Source organism: Ambystoma mexicanum, chromosome 2p, assembly GCF_040938575.1.
Source record: "Ambystoma mexicanum isolate Mex_15411 chromosome 2p, UKY_AmexF1_1, whole genome shotgun sequence".
NCBI lineage: Eukaryota > Metazoa > Chordata > Amphibia > Caudata > Ambystomatidae > Ambystoma > Ambystoma mexicanum.
This window is the reverse complement of record NC_090923.1, coordinates 1,198,300,550-1,198,322,191: the sequence shown is the minus strand read 5'-3', so window position 1 is coordinate 1,198,322,191 and position 21,642 is coordinate 1,198,300,550. Positions and strand designations below refer to the sequence as shown.

The window sequence follows — 21,642 nt, the reverse complement described above, 5'->3', positions numbered from 1 at the left end:
CGGAGAGCTTATCTTCAATAATTCACAGGTGAGCTTCATGGGCCGGCGTATACTCACAGAAACCGTACTTCGGGGTGAAGTGTTTGAGAGGAACAACAAACATAGATTGGCGCACTCAAACACTCGTATCTCCACGCCGGAGCAGTCTCACCACGTACCACCACTCACAGCTTTTCTACTGAGGGAGAGGCCTGAAGGGAGGCGATTCAAGTCCAGGGAGGACTGCAACTGTGCCCCAACGCGTAAGCAGAGACCAAGTGAGCGTAATAGAATGCGAAGCCTCTAATACTCTCTGCCTGGGTGTTATCGAAGCTTCAGAAACAGATCAGTTATCCCTCTTACTAGGGGAATTACGGGCTGAAGTACATGCTTCAAGACAGGAAACCAATGCATTACGGAGGGATCTTATTGTAACTCGAGAAAGAACTGACAAATTGACAAGACAAATGCTACAAGCACAAGCAGGACAGGTTCCACTGCCTGGAATGAACCAATCTTCTCATTCTTCCCCATTACAACAATCTACACCGGTTCAGGTGGTTCTTCCAGGAGCAGTGCCTCTAGCTCCTCCTGAATGCTTCATCCGCGACCCAAACAAGTTCGCTGTATTTATGAACCAATGTCGTCTTCATTTCTTGTGCAGATCAGGAGCCTTTTCTAATGATCAAGCCAAAGTGGCATTTGTACTCTCGTATTTAGGAGGTAATGCGGCGGACTGCTCTATACCTTTGGTAAATCATGATGACCCTTTACTACGGAACTTTGGGAATTTCCAACATGAGATGGAGAAATTGTTTGCCCGCCATACCCAAGGACAAGCTCTGGACAACGAGTTGTTGTCACTCCGACAAGGGAATCAAGGTCTATTAACCTATATTGCAACCTTCAATCGTCTCATAGCCCAGACCAACTGGCCAGAAGAGAAGAGGACTACACTCTTTTACCGAGGGTTACGTGGAGAATTTAAGGATGTGTTGGCGCAAGTGGTGAATCCCCCTGAGAGGTGTGCGGACTAAATAGACCTGACGGTGCAACTCGATCATAGGTTGCAGACTCGGAAAATAGATCGAGCTAGATCAGAGGGACGGTCAGTTTACGTACAACCTCGTGAGAATCAGACTAAACCACATGAACAGTCTAAGCCAATGCAACTTGGTAGATTACGAAGTCCCCTTACCAAAGCTGAAAGGGAAAAAAGAAGATAACAGCTTTGCTTATACTATGGACAAGCAGGTCACTTCCTCCGTGACTGCCAGGTAAAACCACCCAAGAAAACGGTTGGGGCAACAGACTAAACTGAGGAAGTAGAACAGAACTCGGAAACGCCAATGCCCGGCAAGTGTAGGGGTCCGCTTGTCGAGCATGAAAAAGGAATCCGTACAGACCTCACCTCTAGTCCTTCCAGTGCTTTTGGTGAATCACAAGCAACAATCAAAAATACATGCCTTGGAGGCATATATTGATTATGGAGCTCTGGGTAACTACATTGACCAAGATTTGGGTCTCCGAATATGTCTTCCTCTCCGACAGAAGCAGAAATCGGGAAAACGTCACTGCTGTGGATGGTTCTCAGCTATCATCCGGCCCGGTGACACAATACACCGAGAAAGTCAAGCTTTTATGTCAGGACGGGCATCAAGAGGAAATTACTTTTGATCTCATTGGTGCTCCTCAATTCCAGATGATATTGGAAATGCCCTGGCTGGAGACCCACAATCCTAGGATCGACTGGCAAAAACAAGTTCTGACATTTCCTCATGATTGTGCCGACACATGTTACAAAAAAGATGACACCAGACTGAAACCGAAGAAAGGAATCGTGTTGGGCCTCACCAGCTCCTTACTGCTTGAATACCGAGATTACCAGGATGTCTTCAAAAAAGAGCAAGCCAACATTCTGCCCCCACACAGACCCTACGATTGTCAAATAGATCTTGTACCCGGAGGCCAGATCCCTTGCAGCCGAATTTACGCTCTGACAGAACAGGAAAATCGGCATCTTAGAACTTACCTGGATCTGTACCTGGCGAATGGTTTCATTCGTCCGTCCAAGTCACCTGCCTCCTCGTCCTTATTCTTCATGCCTTAAAAGGAGGGGGACTTAAGAACTTGCATCGACTATAGAGCCATCAATCAGATCACAGTAAAAAAATCGATATCCTTTACTGCTTACACCAGAGCTCCTGGACCAAGTGAAACATGCCCAAATCTACACTAAACTGGATTTAAAAGGAGCATACCATCTTATTAGAGTAAAAGAGGGAGACGAGTGGAAAACGGCCTTCCGCACGAAGTACGGCCTCTTTGAATACCAGGTCATGCCCTTCGGGCTATGCAATGCCCCGCGGCGTTCCAATTCTTTATGAATGTACTTTGTGAACTACTGGACGTCTGCGCTCTTGTTTACATTGACAACATTCTTATCTACTCAAACTCCATGGAAGAACATGTAGGCCATGTCCGGGCAGTCTTAGAGAAGCTTCGACAACACCAATTGTGTGCCTACTTGGAAAAAGGTTTTTTCCATGTAACCGAGGTCGAGTTTCTCAGATTCATGCTCACACCACAAGGCATACATATGGATACATGAAAGGTGGATGCAATCCTATAATGGCCCTCACCAACATCCACGAAAGGAGTGCAATGCGTGTTTGGGTTGGCCAACTTTTACCGTCGGTTTATACCTGGGTTTTCACAAATTGTACATCCAATTACCTCCTTGTTAAAGAAAAATCAAAAGTTCCATTGGTCGACAGAAGCTAAAGATTCCAGAAGTTTAAACTAGCATTCACTACAGCACCAGTCCTTTGATATCCATGACCAGACCTACCTTACATAGTTGAGACAGATGCTTAAAAAATCGCCATGGGAGCAGTATTGTCACAATGAGACCCTGAGACAGGACAACTACACCCAGTCGCATTCCCGTCCCGCAAAATTTCAGCTCTCGAGTTGAACTATGCAATCACAGATAAGGAATTACTGGCGATTAAGGCAGCATTCAAGGCCTGGAGACATTACCTTCTAGGGGCGAGACATACGGTCACTGTCATCACAGACCATCGTAACTTGCAATACTTGAAAACCGCCAAAGCACAATCCTCGCGCCAACTGCGTTGGGCTCTCTTCTTTTATTATTGTTACGCTCACCTGACTCCCACGGAGGCGCTGGCCTGGTTTGCGCTGCTGTGACCTCTTCTAAGGTGATGCGCAGGGTTCGGAAGACGGACTGGACCGGGCCCCCAAATCTGGCTTGTCTGGCTCGCAGAGGTATCCTTCTGTAGGCGAAAATAGGGGATTAACTATCTGTGGGGTAATGCAATCGGCCTCCCATTTTCCCCTCTCACCCTCCTTGGAACCCTTCTGTGATTTCTCGTAGCGTCTCACCTTAGGGTCTGGAAGGACGAGCTCTTCATCATGCTTCTGATGCAGGGGCGCGTTGGTGTCCAGTTACTTCACTGGATTTTCGGATTGGTGAGAACCAAACTTGCTTGGCTTCCAGGTAAGTTTTTTGATAAGAAGTTCCCCTTGTGTCCATGCATTAATGTACTAATGCTAGAGTCTTTTTCCCCATAGGGGCCGGGGTACGGAATACCGGGGAACAGGCACCGACCCGAGATGAGAGGTGAAATCCTTGTAGAAATCAGGTAAGTCTTTAATGAGCGTTTTTTTGGTAATGTCTTTACATTCGCTCATTAACGCTGATGTCTCTTTTTCCCCTTAGGGGCCAGGGTCCGGAAATGCCAGGATGCGGCGCGGACCCGAAATGAAGAGGGAATGAATCAACAGGTAAGTCTTAACATGGAGATTTAGCTTCCCTTATTCCCTTCTCTCTCTCACCTTTGGTTCTGGTCTTTTTCTCCCTAGGCGCTGGGGCGTGACTGCGAATCCGGATGATCGCTGCTGAACATGGAGGCGCCCTGTAAAGGTGAGTGGAATGCGGCGCTGCAGCGATCGACATGATGAGCTTTTAAATTAAAGTCTTCCTTTTCAGGATTGTCGGCGAGATGTCTCCGGGATGCGGATTTAGCAGGTAAGGAATTTTCCTTCTTCTGTTCTCTTCTTCTCTTCCTTTGCAGGTGATCCAGGATGCTGGCAGGCGTGGCAGAAGTCAGGATGCAGGAGCAGACACAGTGAGCGTCCAGCTGCTAGATGCAGAACAACGCGAAGCACGTGTGGCTGTTCGGATGGGGTTTAAATAGCCTTGGAAGAAGTTCCAGGTATGTATCCTTCCTCCAATCAGGTATGTATCCTTCCCCGACCACGCCCGGATGGTAAATTAGTCCCACAGGTGAAGTAGTTCCTATCAGGCCTCAAGGAGGCCGGGATCCTGCAGCATGGTCTGCATCAGGTAAGTGCACCCAAGCATTCCCATAATGAGCCTGGCGCCTATGGCGCCAGGACTGATGTCTTTTATGAGCCTGGCGCCATAGGCGCCAGGACACCGTCCAAAGGGCCCCTATATGGGGTTGCTGGGTCCTTCCTTGGGGACTGGATGTCTGCTTTCGGGGACGCCGGGCTTGAACCGGCTCCCCGGGAGCGGGCATCATGACAGCTATCACTTATAGACCTGGTGTACGCAATGGGAAAGCAGACACTCTATCACGCATGAGTGAAGAGAAAGAGGCTTTTACAACATCCGACCGCGTGGCCATAATTCCTGAGGAAAGAATTCAAACCAGAATAGCTGCCACCACGCGTGTGGATGACCAAAGAACTAGTTTGCAATCACTGATGAATCAATCAACACAATAGGAATGGCTGTTAAGAGGTGACCAGTACACCATCAAAGACAATCTACCGTATTTTCAAGGACGATTATATGTCCAAGACCAAGAACTGCAAAAGCAAATCATCACAAATTACCACGATTCATTAATGGAAGGACACCCAGGAACAGCCAAAACTCAGGCTAAGGTGAAACAAAACTACTGGTGACCAACCTGGCGAAAGGACATCGCTCAAATTATTGAAGTCTGTGCACAACACAAGTCTCAGAAAAAGAACCCTGCTGGCTTACTACATCCCCTAACAGTACCGCCAGCACATTGGCATACCCTGTCGATATGGACTTCATCACGGATCTTCCACCACCCTGCAATGGATACAACACCATATTAGTCGTTGTGGATTTATTCTCCAAAATGGCCCATTTCATCTCTCTGAAGGGACTCCCAACTGCGTGAACTCTCGCTTCTGTGTTCCTAGAGCAAATTGTTCGATTGCATGGATTTCCATCAATATTAGTGTCTGATCGCAGAACTCAATTTGTTTCTGCCTTTTGGAGAAAGTGTTGTACGATTGCCAAGATCGATCTCCGGTTGTCCACAAGCCATCACCCTCAAACTGATGGGCAAACTGAACGAACCAACCAAACTTTAGAGCAAGGTTGTCCACCATACGGGCCTGCGGGCCACAATTCGGCCCGCCAAACCATTTTATGTGGCCCGCGAGGCCGTATGTTAGACAACTCTTGAGTAAAAAAAAAAAAAATTTTTTTTTTTTTTTTAAATGTGCCTGTGCGCAAAACTGTAACTTCCTCTGGTGACCCCATGGGGTAAACAGAGGTAGTTACAGTCCTCACCCACGAAGCGTTCATTTATTTATTTATGCAATGTTTGTCGGATATCCGACAAACATTGCAGAAATAAATAAATGTGTCAAGAAGATCTTGGGACTTGATGATGGAGGAAGGAGAGACTAATTTGTATCACGGCATAGGGTAACCTCGGGAATACCATTCATTTTCAGTATGCGCGGGTCCATACAATTGCCCAGTACTCCCACAAACTATGAACAATGGGATTAATATAGTAGCAATTTTCACCTTATCTATAGACCCCCTGGCCCGGCTCCCTCCTTTGTGGGTGATATGTCCACCCTTATCCTTGACAAAACCAAAACCAAATCGCAAATTATAATCCTAGGGGACCTCAATCTAGGACTTGGGGACCCCAAAGACTCTTCTGCATCCGACCTTGAGAACGCACTGACTGACCTAGGCTTCTCCCTGCACATCCAAGAACCTACCCACTTCAAAGGGAGAACTCTTGACTGGTTAGCCAGTTCCAATTGTAACATTAATGTCCTCTCCAACACCCCCTGTCTATGGTCTGACCACCACATCATTACCTTCAACATTGAAGCAGCCCCGCGCGTCCCAACCTTATTTGCTCCGGCCCTCCCCACCAGAAATAAAAGAGACATAACGAAGGAGAAACTACTCCCACTGTTACTCCCTTCGCTCAATGCCGCCACTTACTCTTGCACTGACCCCACGTCCCTGGCAGACACCTATAATCACACTGTGCTCTCTGCCATCAATTCCATCGCCCCTATTAAACTTAGAAAATCCAAACCACGTGCACATCTCAACTCCTGGTTTACACCACAGTTAAGAGTGCTCCGTAAAGCTAAATGCTGTGCTGAAAATCGCTGGAAAAGTCACCCTTCTGACGCGCATAAAGACGGCTTCATCCTCGCCTCCATCATCTACAAAGATGCCATTATCACAGCCAAAAAGGACTCCTTTAACAACCGTATCCTCCAAGCCGACTCGAACACCAAAGAACTCTTTAAAATTTTAAAAGAACTTGAATCCCCAGCCACCCCCCTGACACATGCGTTAAAGACAGCAAATGGTGTGCCAATATTCAGTCTGCCCTTCTGAACAAAATCTCCACTCTGCAATCTAAAATCAAAGACAAACAAGACAGTTTGAAGATGGACAACCGTCCACCCACCTACGCAAGTGCCCCCCCCCCTTAATTCCCCTAATATCAAACCGTTTGCCTTCTCCCCTCTCACCATCGCTGAGGTAGAAGAAATCATCACGAGAATCAAACCCTGCCAAGGTGACCCGTGCCCTGCTGCTATCGTCAAGGACTCGGCCCACGACCTGGCCCCATTCATCACGGCCTTCATCAACTCCTCCTATAAAACTGGGACAGTCCCTGACAACCTCAAAGACGCTTGGGTGATCCCACTGCTCAAAAAACCAACTCTAGACCCTAGCATACCCACTAATTTTAGACCCATAACCACAGTCCCATTCCTGCTTAAGATTCTGGATCGCGCAGCATACCTGCAGATCTAAGACCACCTGGAATCTAATAATCTCCTTGGCTCACGGCAATCTGGATTCCGCCCTAGACATGGGACAGAAACGGCCTTGATAGATTTAAAAACCCAAATTGAGATCATGAAAGATAATGGAAAACTAGCTATGCTTCTTCTCCTAGACCTCTCTGCAGCCTTTGATTTGGTCAATCACCAAATCCTATGCCGGCACCTTCACACTGCTGCCCATTTCTCAGACTCCGCCTCAGCGTGGATCAAATCCTTCCTGAGCAACAGATCCATGAGGGTCTTCTCACCATCTGCTCCTATTCACTGTGGCGTTCCACAAGGATCTTGTGTGTCACCGACACTTTATAATGTTTTCACTAAGCCGCTCTTTGATGTGCTTGATTATCTGGGTGTCTCATATACTAACTATGCTGACGACACTCAGATACTCATTCATATCACAGGCGACTACCTAGTTACACTAAGGCCCTGAATAACGTTTATTTGGTCATCCAGGCCTGGATGGCCCAACATGAATTATGTCTCAATGACGACAAGACAGAGCTTGTCATCCTGGGTTCACTGCAACGTCTTGGTAAGCTAGATCCGTCCTACCAGGCATTCATCATAGATGGTAATACTATCAAAGTCTCCAAAGACACTAAAACATTAGGTTTTTACCTGGACGCCACCCTCTCCTTGACCCGACAAACTAATGCTGTTAGATCAGCGTCGGCATACACGTGCAAACTCATTGCAGCTTGCAGACCATTCCTGACCACCCTGAACAGTGTCACCTTAGCTAGAACGCTCATTATGTCCAAGATTGACTATTGTAGCGCTCTATATCTAGGGACCAGCAAAGGGAATCTAAATAAACTCCAAGTCACCCAGAACAATGCCATTAGGGCAGCCTTAAACATTCCCAGAAACCACCACATCTCCGAATCTAGATCCAACCTACACTGGCTTCCTGTCAAACAAAGAATAGCACTGAAAACACTTGCCCTCACGCACAAATGCCTAGCCAACAAGCCCCCCCCCTACCTTTGCAACAGGCTCTCCTTCCACTCCTCCACCCGACCGCAAAGAACTGCTCAGCTCCATAGCCTCGCTATCCCTAGGTTCAAACTGCAAAAAGCGGGGGGTACGAGCTTCCCTGTCCTTGCCTCCAAGCTGTGGAATACCCTCCCTGTCACCATCAGATCTGAAAACACCCTGAACACTTTCAAGCTAAAAATCAAACTTTGGCTTTTTGATCAGAACTAGGCTCCTCTGCCTCTAGGCCTATCTGCTAACTCCTACTGTTAGATGTATATAATCATGTTTGCACATTCACTTGTATATAACAATCTTGTATGTATATTTTGTATAAAACCATGTATGTTGACTACCTGTGTGTATATTAACCTAAGTTGCGCCCAGATGCCCTTGGGCCTGATGGTGCGGGTTAGAAATAAACAAATACAATACAAATACATGCAAGAGAGGAACGGGCTCCGGCCCAGACATGCCCGTTCCTCTCTTGCATGGTGCTCCGAGGGGCAAAAGGCGAGCCAAGATGAAGGGAGGAGGTGGTGAGGTGAGGAGAAGAGAGTGCTGGCCCGGGCGAAGGATTATGTGGACAGTTGCTGTGCAGGAGTTCCTCTCGGCGTGGGCAGCACAGTGGATTCCTGAACCCCTGATTAGCCGTGGGCCGCTGCTCAGAGGGCCATTGTGCGGAGTTACTTTCAAGGTTTGTCATCTCTGGACATATGTTTAGCAGGGGTTGCGGCGACACAGCCTGTCTGCCCCAAAAATCGTTCTTTTGAATTGCGAATGTCACCGAAGATGAACCTTTATCAGCTGAGAAACTTAACCTTTGCAGTGCTTTTTTTCCTCGTCTCGAGACAAAGAAGAACAGCGGGAGCTCAGTTACGTTTACCTCTAAGCAACGTGCGGATTGATGAAAATGTCCATGCATTATACCAAGTATATTGGACATTATAGATGTGGCCAGTGGGGTATCAAAGCATGGCGAATACCACATGTACAGCACAATATGTTACCCTAGTAGTGCCCCAATAACACACTTTAACCTGCAAATGGGCCTCAGTGGTCCACCTGCCAAGGTTTCTGGAAGTTGCTTATGATCTTAATCTATGATCTATGATATGATATGATAGGTTATTTATAACGCGCTTAACACCCATGCAGCAGTGATCCCAATCATAAAAGTGAAACAGGCAAGCCCAACAGGTATAACTTATTTTCACTCTTTTGGTAGCGCAGTCTGAGGGCAGCCTATACCCTTCAGGAGAGGTGTGAGCTGATACAGTTGCAACACAAAAAACAATAGTACTATGTTCCCAAAATACCTTAGTTCTTGTCTTTCGGATCTCAGCAGAGCCAGGCTTTTCAGCATCAGACCAGAAGCATGGGTGCCTTTGCGCTGGGTTGGGGTCAAGTCGGAGATGGGCCCCAATGATGCAGTTCTGTTTGGCAGTGGTGCTGATTTGCGGGTAGAAAACGCTGGGAACAGTAGGCCGTGCCAAGTGTATGGCACTGGAAGACTCAGTGACCTCTGGGCCCGGACAAGGGAATACTTGCCTTTGGCACTGTGTAGGCTCGGCTGACACAACACGGCATATGGTTACGGCAAAGATGTCAAAGCTTCAGCATTGTCATTGAGCAGAACTCTGAGATTCAGGGGTGGTGGAGCATCGAGGTCCAGGATAATTATGATGGTGTCAATGGGGCCAGAGCTGAGCAGCTCCGCTCAGGAGGACCATAGGCCCGTGTGGGGCCTACAGGCCAGTAGCCAGACTGCAACAGGCCTGCTCGAGCCATCCTGCTATTTATACAAATCTCGGGCCTGATGGGAGAAAGAAACTGCGCTACAATCTACTCTTCTGCTGGGCTCTGCCTGCTGGAGCTTCCCCCTACACGCGGAACAGGCATCTCTGCAGATGCTCAGAGCTTCCAGGGGGGTGGGGGTTTGGGGCTGGGTCAGGGCCTGCCTTCTCACCCTCGCTTAGCGGGGGTTCCCAGAACTGACCCAACCCCTGCCCTCTTGCATGCTACTCATACTTAGCTGGCAGGGGAGAATCTGATCTCAAGGGCAGATCTCCCAGGGTGAGGCTTACCCATTGCACATCGGATTTGCTAACCACTGCTATGTTCCCAACTGCGGGATACACAACTGCATTATTTCTGGTAGTGGGGGACTGCGTTCACGCTTTCTCCCTGATTTATTGGTGAAAGAAAAGGTAAAGTGTGCACTAGGCCTGCTAGGTTGCATACTTTAGGATTGTGCTCACATTGTGTTTCTTCAATTAGGTTCACCATTGGGTGATCGCTTTTCCACATTTTATCTGTTGAATTGAATTATGCTTCTTTCATCACCACAGAAGTAATGTGTATTACAGAGATAAGCTGCCATATGTATTGGGCACACTGCACATGCTCAGGCAGCATCAATCATGCTTTGTACAGGACAATGCTGGCCTAAATTGGGAACAGTCAGTTTAGACATGTTGCTACAGGGGCATATTTTGGGTACAACCAGCATGACAATGTGTTACTCAAAGGTCACACAATATCGCTTTTTAATATACTGCTTTGGGTGAGGTTGTTGACTTTTGGCTCGCCGGCCCACTGGGTGACAAAAAGTTAATGCTTCGGCCCCACATGCAAAAAGGTTGGACAAGCCTGCTTTAGAGCAATATCTCAGGTGTATGTTGCAACAGTCCTAGGACTCTTGGAAAAATATACTCTGGATAGCTGAGTATGCATACAACAACTCAGTTCACACAAGCATAGGGCAAACTCCATTCTACACTGTGCACGGACGATATCCGAGGACATCAGTATTTGATCCACCCGATACCCTGGAAATGCCAGCCATAAAAAACTTGCATAAAACCATCACTCAAGTTTTTAAGGAGGCGACAGAACATCTGATAAAGGCTAAAGAAAGACAAAAACTGTTTGCTGATCAACATCGGAAGGAAGCTCCCGCCTACCAGATTGGCGAAAAGGTGTGGTTAGCATCCAAATATATTTCCCTGAAGGGGCCAAGAGCTTTCCGCCCAAGATACCGTGTCCCCTATACTATAAAGTCCATAATCAATCCAGTTGCCATGAAATTGGAGTTACCATCTCACATGAAAATTCACCCCATATTTCATGTCTCCCTCCTCAAACCAATGAAACCCAATACACAGCTTAGTTCTCCGCCAGAGCCCGAAGTAATAGATGGAGAACCAGAATATGAAGTCAAATGAATCCTGGATTCTAAGGTGGTTCGATCAAAATTGTATTACCTAATTGACTGGAAAGGTTATGGACATCAAGACCAAACTTGGGAACCCAGTGAACATGTCCATGCTCCACGTTTAATCAGACAGTTCCATCGCAATAATCCCACCAAACCAAGACCGGGAGGAGAACCACTGTCATAGTGCTGTCATAGTCATGAGGTCAGGGGCACAGGCATGTAGGGGTCGCATGCACAGGAGACCTGGGTGGACACTGTCCTGGTGCCTTTGCAGCCAGGCTCATGAACAAAGGTAAACAAGAACATCCATTTGACACCAAAAGCCTTTATCATGAACATAGCACTCCAGATGCATTAACCTTGAACATTCCATCCATTAAGCAGGTGCATTAACCTTGAACATTCCATCCATTAAGCAGATGCGTTAACCTTGAACATTCCATCCATTAAGCAGAATGCATTAACCTGAACATTCTATTCATTAAGCAGCCCCAAGTGTATTCTTGTTTGTGGCTGCTAATGGATTGCCTTCGGGTGTGGCAGGCAGGCTGAACCTGGTGGGCGTGGCTTCAGAAGCTCAGCTATATAAGCTACTCATCCTTAAGGCCAAGTGCTTCGCGTTATTCTGCACTTGCAAGCTGCGTAACGCTCACCGTCGCCTGAGGTCAGACTTACCATTGAAGATCCTGCTTCCTGGACATCTTGCTTCCTGCCAGCATACTTACCAACTGGGGGAAGCTTTTCTTACCGGTACATCTCTTCGGCGGGCCAAGTATTCAACTTTACACTTTCCGGAACGCCGAAATCTTCATCTTGGCACCGCAGCATGACACGCTCCATTGTCGACAGCAGCACCTGCAAGGAGAAACAGAAGACCAGGTTGGACATTGAAAAAACTGTCCGTTTAAGGTTGCGCTTCGCCATACCTCGCGCTTTACCTTAAACCATTGCTTACCTGCTGTCAAACATTGCGGTAGCCTCAATCTTTCCTCTGGCCGCATCTGACGTCTCACAGCTACATCTAGGCCGCGTTTCCATCTAAGGGAGAAAACAGAAGAGAGACATTATTGCGGGCATAATTAGGAGCAACATATAACAACATTAAACAGAATGAACAGCATCACAAGAGCTCAAGAAAGACTTACCAATCTTAAGGAGAAGCTTAGTCGCAGCTGGACTGGACTAATCCTTATTAGGGATCAGTGAAGGAACTAGATCCCATTCGACGCGCCCCTGCCAGAAGTAGCAGGACGGAGAGCTTATTTTCCATAATTCACAGGTGAGCTTTATGGGCTGGCGTATGCTCACAGAAACCGTACTTCGGGGTGAAGGGTTTGAGAGGAACAACAATCATAGATTGGCGCACTCACACTCTCTTATTACCACACAGGAGCGGCCTCACCACGTACCACCGCTCACAGCTTTTCTACTGAGGGAGAAGCCTGAAGGGAGGTGATTCAAGTCCAGGGAGGGCTGCAACTGTGCCCCAACGTCTCCACAGCGACCAGGTGAGTCGTATCTCATCTCACTTATAAGATACAGCAATCTGATGGACGAAAGCCATCTCAGCTATATCATGTGAACAAACTGAAAGCATGGAGGACAAACAATAATAGTTACTGCTTGTAAATAGCAACAATACCCTGGAGCCTCCCTTACCAATCGAAGTTCGTGGAATATCCATGACGGTTAGTTTTGGTTAAATCCTGTCACCAAGAACTAGCTACATTGCTTGGGAGATACCCAAACGTCTTTTCTACTAAGCTAGGAAGAGTGAAGTGGGTGGTTCCCAAAATCCAGATACCCCCAGAAAGAATTATACACTTATCGGCTGCCAAGCAAATTATAAAAAAGTAACTTAAGAAAATGTTGGTCTTCGGCATAATCAAGAAGTACCATAGCAAATGGTCCTTACCAATAGTCCATATTCCTAAGCCAGATAACAAATGGAGATTCTGCATTGTCTTTAACCCTTAAGTTTTGAGGGTTTTCCCTCCCAGTGCTGAACCCTTTTTTGGACTTTTCAGTATCTTGACATTCAATTCCTTGTAACGTTTCTGTTACAAGTGATATCCTAGCCAAATTTGCACCCTTTTCTCCTGACATGTAGGCCATCATAATGCCGGAAAAGAGTCATGGTTTGTTGTTGTGGGGTGTGAGAAAATAAAAAAGGTAAAATATTTTGTGTTTTTTCATTAAAAATGCCAATAAAACGATATACAACGAAGCCTGTGGTTTTTTTCTTGTAAGAGCTCAGAACAAAAGGCTTGCAGTTCTGAATTCACCATTTTCCAAGCTTTCAGGAACAGGTTGAATGGAAACAAAAAATGATTTCTTCCATTAGTGCACTGCGATGAATCTGATAGTGTCATCACTCCCTTCCCTTTGGTAGCCTCTCCCCATGTGGCCATGGGGCCGGAGCCGCTAACTGATCCTGACCCTGGAGGGTGGCTATATGAGGAAGGACCACAATGGGGGAAGGTGACCTTCCGGGGTATAACATGTCATCATCAGATGAAGGCACAGACCCAACCTTTCCCTTTTAGGGATGTTCCCTCTGTGTCTCAAGCTTTTATGGCTTACTGTAAAAGTTCCCTCCCACTGCATACAAAACCTACTAAAGACCTCTTCCAGTATCATGTAAAAAGAAAACCTAGAAAATCCTAACATTTCCATATTATATGAAAGAATACTGAGACATGGAGGCTGAAGGGAGCAATGCAGATCCACGAATCTGAGAACTACAAAACGCGCTCTAGTAGGTACGAGTGCTTGACAGATGCCGGGAGATTTAAAAGGCGGAACCTGAATGAACACGGAGAGAGCTAACTGGGGAAACTGCATCAGCTTGAGGTCAATCGAGGGACTGCTGAGCCGCTGTGGAGGAGTCCATGGAGCCAGCTGGCTCAAGGCAGAACGGGGAAGGCTGCAGCAACGCGTGTGCCGCGCTGGGACTGCACCATAGGAAGAAGGCAAGTGTGGTCGGCGGCGGAAGGAACCGGAGAACACGTCTCAGCCACAGGAACACAGAGAGTGGCTCAACCACCAGGCAGGAGTCGCTAAGGATGTGGAAGCCGGTGAGTGAGGACGATTGACCCGCAAACTGAATTTGGAGCACAAAAACGCTGCTCCCTGCTTACCGCGAGCGAACTGAAGAGTGCTCTAGAAAGCCGGTGAGTCATGGAGGGAGAGATTGGGACACTGGGACACTTCCGCAACAACACCGAAGAACACTAAATAATTGTACATGAAATGAAAGAGAATCAAATTGGGACGCAAAGCCCGAGAGAGGTCAAGGGGGGAGAAGAAAACCCCTCATCTCGTGAACGTTTGCAAAACCATAACAATTACGAGTCTGGGACCTGTACTCAAGGGGAGCAAAGCCCGAGAGAGGTTGAGCGGAGAGAAAGAGAGCCCTTCACCTCGTGAAATTTTGAGAAACCACACGTGTGTGCAAAGTGTACCACGTTTTTCGCTTACATGTGATTTCAGCTAATTAAAATACAGAAAATGCTATAATAATGAAAATGTTGTAACAAAAAATATCGAATTCCTTTTTTTTAAATATTTGGGGGTCCCCCCAAACACCCTGTTTCCCTATTTTTTTACAATTACTCAACCCCCTCACCACTTGTTTTAACCCCTTGCCCACCCCATATGCATTGTGAACAAAAAATCTGATATTTTCTGTTATAACATTTTCGTTATTACAGCATTCTCTGTAATTTAATTTGTTTAAATCACTGTATACCCTTGAAAGCGCAGGCAGGTGAGTATGCCAGGCAAGAACAAGTCTGTAAGTGTGTAAAGCGTACCACATTGATTGAAAGTCCTGGCAGGAGAGTATACCAGGCAAACCCAAGTCTGAAAGTGTGTGTAACATTAAGTATGCTGAAAGCCCTGGCAGGAGAGGCCAAAGCTGAAGTTTGCAATTGTAGAAAATAGACCACCCAAAGAAGTCCTGGCACAGGAATATGCCAGGTAAACCAGACAGTGAATGAAGTGAAGTTAAAGTGGAAAAGAACCTGTCAGGGGAGTACACCAGGTATCCTGTATAATTGTAACTTATATCTAAAACTGGTTTGGAATACAAAGTGTTTTTGTTATTAACCAAGAAACCTCCAAGGAAGTTGTGTGCCTTTTGGAGTCTTAAGAAATCTTGAACAGCAACCTGGGGAAGGGAGCAATACCCTGGAACTGTGAACATTATCCATTGGGAACTTTTGTGTTGGAGTGCATTTATATTTCTTTTGAACGTCAACATGTGTGCACCTTGACCGAGCGCAGCCACGCAGCCAGGCGACGTCCTTATGCCCAAAAACTACTGCAATTCATCTTGCCTCTAGTGCCCCTCCGGCTAACTCAACCAGCAGTGCTTGACCACCTGCAATGGAAGGTAATCCATGCTACCTGCACAACCTTTAATGTACTTTATTGACTCTGAGATACAGTGCTCTCCTTACTGTCTATAGTGCTCGCCCCCAGTTTGCTACCAACGTGCTCACCTGCAGCACCCCTGTTTAACACCTGCCATACTGCCTATGCTTTACCTGCTATGCTCCCTTATTGCGCCTGCCTCAGACTAATGTGCGCGATTCTTGAGTTAGTCTGCCTACCTCCTGCATTATCCAAACCTGCTGTGCACATATTGTGATCTGCTCCACATGTATGCTACATTGCTCTTGTGCCTGATAATACTCGAGGTGCAATGCCTGTTTGACGTGCCACACTTTTGAATGGTGCCTTGTGTACTCTGCACTGATCCTTACTTGATGTAAGTGTAGTGTACTTGCATAACCTAACCTGCTGTGCCCCACTACTGATTGGTGCCCCATGTATGTTGCATTGCTCTTTGCCCGATATGCCCACATTTGCTGCAAGCCTGGTATCTGCTTTGCCTTTTGTACCTCTGCTATGAATGTGCCCACTCATTCACTCAGTACTGCCTAGACTGCCGCATTGCTACAACTGTACCCTGTGACCTTTTTGAGACCCTTTTGGTCGCCTACCATTGCACCCTGTGACCTATCAGAGACCCCTTGGTAGCTTGCCACTGCATCCTGTTACCTATTTAAGACCCTTGGGTCGCCTGCCTTGCACGTTGCTAACTACTCTAAGTCATGCATTTTAGTTCATATTGTGATTCTTGAATATCATGATCCATATCACTAGATGAACCCCTGGCTATAACTAGCCACCCACAATCTATATTGCGACACCCTAGCCAGACATCCTAGCGAAGTAAGGGAAGTAACTTGAACCATTTAACTACTCTAACCACCATGTGTAGAAACCTGACCTCCCTGACCCTCCTAACTACAATCATTGCCTTTGCTACCTACAGCACTAGCCCCCCCACAGACAGAAACCTGAGACTTAGGGCAAGACTACCTTGCATTTATGAACCTAAAAGAAATAGCGCAAACAATACTGTTAGATCCCCAACTATACAGACGCACTTGGATAAGCAAACTCAAGCCACGAAACCCTCAACTCCGACCCCGAATTCCACTCACTTTCATAAAAAGAAACACCCGAGTCGAAACAAGCACACAGATAAATCTGCAAGCTATCCTATTTCTAAGAATACTTTATCACTTATTGGAACCCTTATCAATGCCAGATCCATGGTAGCCCATGCAACTGAAATTGCTGACATACTAAACAACAGCAGCATCGACCTCCTTGCCGTAACAGAAACTTGGCTCCACGAGGCAGCAGGACCCTCCCTGATGCTAGCCGTACCTGACAATTACCAGATCCACAGAGTAGATAGACCCAATGCCAAAGGCGGTGGCCTAGCCATCATCGCTAAAACTACTTTGCCTATCAGACTCACCACCTCACCTCCCTGTGCTTCCTGCGATGTACTCTCAGCTAAATTGCAACTCTCTAATAACCGCACGCTAACTATTCACTTGATCTATAGGCCCCCAGGTCCCTTGGGAACCTTCGAAGATGACCTTACCACCCTCATAGCTAACAATACCCAAAATCACTCGCAAACGCTGTTGCTGGGCGACTTTAACATTGGCTTCAATGAGCCAGATAATAAAAATGCCCTCTCTGTAACAGCTAACCTAAACGACCATGGCCTTACCCAAAAAGTCCTCACCCCCACACATGTTAAAGGTAGAACCCTTGACTGGGTATCTGAACTTAACTGCAACACAGTCATTACTGACATCATCCCTCAACCATGGACCGACCACTATCTAATAAATTTCACTGCCACACTTGACCTCCTCAGCCCTAAAATTATCAAAATGATACCACCACTCCCCACCAGAAGTAAAAAAGACATTACTACAGAAAAACTCATCCCCCTCCTCCTGCCTACTATCAATGGCCTGGAGAACAATACTGACCCAGACGCCCTAGTAGACACCTTTAATAAAGCTATGTCTCATGCACTAGATACTATTGCACCACCTAAACTACGCAAATCTAAACAAGAAGCCCACCTTAATGCTTGGTTCACAGCCCAACTTAAGGACCTTAGAAAGCAGAATCAAAAACTCCAAACTATCTGGCCCAATTCGCCTACTGACGACAACAAAGTTAACTTAACCCAATTCACCAAATATTACAAGACAGAAATTATCAATACAAATTTTTTTTAATTCAATGACAGAATTACTAATGCCAAATCTAATACCAAGGAACTTTTTGCCATCCGCCGGGAAATGGAATCCCCCATCCAACCAACTGACACGGTCCCCAAGGACAAGATATGGTGCACTAACATACAGAACGCCCTATCTAATAAAATTTCCACCCTCCAGCTTAAAATAACTAATAAAAAGGACGCCCTCTCTCCTACTGATCAACAAGCACCTCTAGTGACTGAACATACTACTATCCCCCCTTTTAGCTTCAAACCTATCTCCATCATCGACACTAAAAAGGTTATCTTCTCACTGAAGCCTTCCAACTGTAAAAGGACGCAGCCAGAGATTTAGCCCCGTTTATCTCGAAGCTCATTAACTCCTCTTTCAAATCCAACACAGTGCCAGCTAACCTAAAAGAATCCTGGGTCCTCCCCCTTCTTAAGAAACAAACCCTTGATCCATCCATCCCAACTAATTATAGGCCTATCACCACTGTACCTTTCCTACTAAAAATCATCGATAGAGTAGCCTATCTCCAAATTCAAGATTACTTAGAAGCTAACCATCTACTAGGCTTGCGCCAATGGGGCTTCCGTCCTCTCCATGGCACTGAAACAGCCTTGATAGATTTTAAAACTAAAATTGAGGAATTCAAGGATAGTGGGAAAACAGCGCTGCTACTCGTACTGGACTTGTCAGCAGCTTTTGATTTGGTGGATCATGCAGTTTTATGCAACCACCTCAAGCTCGCTGCCAATTTCACAGGGGAAGCTATAGCATGGGTCCAATCCTTTCTAGCCAACCGGACCATGAGAGTCTTTTCCACCTCTACCTGTGCCGATCCCATCCAAATTACATGTGGAGTCCCACAGGCTCCTGTGTCTCACCCACTATGTACAACATTTTCACCAAGCCATTGTTCGACAAGTTGGACAGACTGGGTGTCACCTACACAAATTATGCAGATGACACCCAGATCCTCATACCCCTTTCGGGCAACTATGAAGTGGACCTGGCTATGGTGAATAAAATATACATCCTCATTCAGGCATGGATGGCCACCCATGGCCTCTGCCTGAACGACGATAAAACTGAAATCCTGCTCCTCGGATCAGACCTTAACCTAACTAAACTCACCCCGGACTATGCCTCATTTAACATCGACAATAATACTATTAAGGTTATGCGAGAGGTTAAAACTCTAGGTTTTTACCTCGACTCAGCTCTCACCCTTAAAAATCAAGTGAACTCCCTCGCCTCTACAACCACTTACACGTGTAAACTCATCCGTGCTGCCAGACCATTCCTGTCCAGTGCCAGCTGCCTCACCTTGGCCAATGCCCTTGTCATGTCCAGACTGGACTATTGCAACGCCCTATACTCAGGTGCAAATAAGTCGGTCATTGACAAACTCCCGAGATTACAAAATAATGCCCTAAGAGCAGCTTTGAATATCCCACGTAGAGAGCATATCTCCAAACACCGGACTGAGGCCCACTGGCTAAAGATAAAGGACAGAATCCTCCTTAAAACTATTACTCTCACATCCAAATGCCTCAACAATCACGCACCCCCCTACCTAGCTGAAAGAATCAACTGGAGACCCTCAAACCGACTGACGAGATCTGCCAACACCTTCTTACTTGAAGTCCCGAGATTCAAACTTACCACAGCGGGTGGATCTAGCTTCCCGGTTAGAGCTGCACAATCATGGAACATACTCCCTCCCACCTGACCTCAGACGCCCATTACCCTACACTAGATTTAGATGTAACGCTCTCAAATGGCTGCACAACAATGGTATGTAACAATATTCACCCTTATCTAGCTGATCATGCTATACACATGTTAAGACGGTATTCGTCTACGCTTACCCATCTTGATCCTATATGTATTGTATCACTTGTATCATTTGTTGTAAGTTACTTCTGTTTTGTAATAGCCTGTGTCAGGCACTGTAACTAAGTTTCGAGTCTACTTGTATTGTTGCGCCCAGCTGCCCAAGGGCTTGGAGCGCATTATCAAATAAACAAACAAACAAACAAACAAACCTTTAAAGACTAGAGACATTACTCCTTTGCACATTGGAGGTACTTTATAATGTGGGGGCAATGATAGGATTTCGGACACAGGACAGTTTTGCTTTGGATATCTTGACATTGAACACACCCTTAGTTTTGGTTGAGGTAGGGAAATATCTCTTAGAAGTAGGGACAGTGAGGTATTTTCCAACCACTTATAATTTAATAAAAGCCTGTAACCACAAATATGACTTCTCTGTCTCTGCGTCTCATTCCTGGCTCCTCATAGTACCTTCAGATTTGTGCACGGTAGCCATTTTTTCCTTTTTATTTTTTATAGGATATGCTTGCATGGAATGGAAGAGGAGGATAAGATATCTGAATGGGAACACAGAAAGGCATACATTTCTAAAAAGTAGATAACATCTAAAGTTCAGGAAGGGGTCATTTGCACAGATCATGCAAGAACGTTTTACACATAATTCTGTAATTTGCCAAACAATTGCAAAAATGACTGAAAAAAAGTATGTGCTGGACATGTTTGCACTTGTAAGGAAATCGCTTCCATGAATATTCAGAAAGCAATGCACTGCTACATTCCACCGACTCTAGTTAGGAAATCATATATTTTTTGCAATGTTTCACAAAATAAGCAATATCACGAGTCAAAACCAAGCCATGGTATACATTATTTTTATGCTGACGGCCTAAAGTGGCCTACTTATCATTTGAAAATAACTAAAACCAATGTGCTGATGAATGACAACCATACGTTTTTTGAAAGAACACAGGCAGACCTTTTTTGAAGGATAAGTGACTTGCACAGGTCGCAAAAGCATGCAGTGCATAAAGCAGCGACTGAATGTAGGGCAAATTTGGGAAATGAAAGGGTTATGTAACAAAGTGCAGTAGGAAATGGATGAAAATGTTTAATCACAACTGAGAGAAAACAACAAATGCCCTACCATCCCACATTCCAACAGGTGTTCCGATAATAATAGTACCTTGCATGTCTAAACCACAGTTATGGCAAACGCTCTGTGAAGTCTGTATTGGGCCCTGTGGGCTGCCCATAGATTTAGGACTGGGGAATTACTTCCACAAAAGAAAACAAGGAACCCCATACATTATTGAAAAGAAGACAAATGTGAGAATTCAAATACACCCAGCGTGCATTGTTGGCACAAGAATTTCATACCAAGAATGCACGACAATTGCGAAAAAGTGGAATAAATACAGCATCTTGTGATATTTGCTACTGGGACAACACTGAAATGCTCAGCAAACAGTGGAGGACCTACCTTCTCACGTTGCTGCAGGTGTCCCGATAAAAATGGCACCTCACATGTGTGGGTCCACTGGCCTGGGCTGAAGGGAAAGGGTTAAACTGCTAGCATGGAAATGTTCAGTGAAGATCATATTTGGGCTTACATGCATTGAGGGCTCTGGAATCACAATCACCAAGGAAAGGTGAGAACCTCATGCAGTTTTGAAGAGGCGAAACCCAGGAAAATCCAAATATATCTTGCTTTTGATGATCACAGATTATTTTTTTACCTGGAATGCATGACAGATAGGATGATGCATGAGCGATTGGGAAACCGCAGAAACGGACGGGGAACAAAATAATCTTTAGCTGTCCACATTTCCACAAGTGTCCTGTTGAAAACTGTACCTCACATGT

At 46.0% G+C, this 21,642-nt stretch overlaps 1 non-coding gene across 1 annotated transcript; it reads left to right on the top strand.

The window, feature by feature from the left end:
• The first annotated feature begins 10,133 nt into the window (after nucleotides 1-10,133).
• Nucleotides 10,134-10,295, top strand: LOC138568200 (U1 spliceosomal RNA). Its single transcript, XR_011302556.1, has one exon. It is a non-coding gene; the product is annotated as a U1 spliceosomal RNA (small nuclear RNA).
• Nucleotides 10,296-21,642: the final 11,347 nt, after the last annotated feature.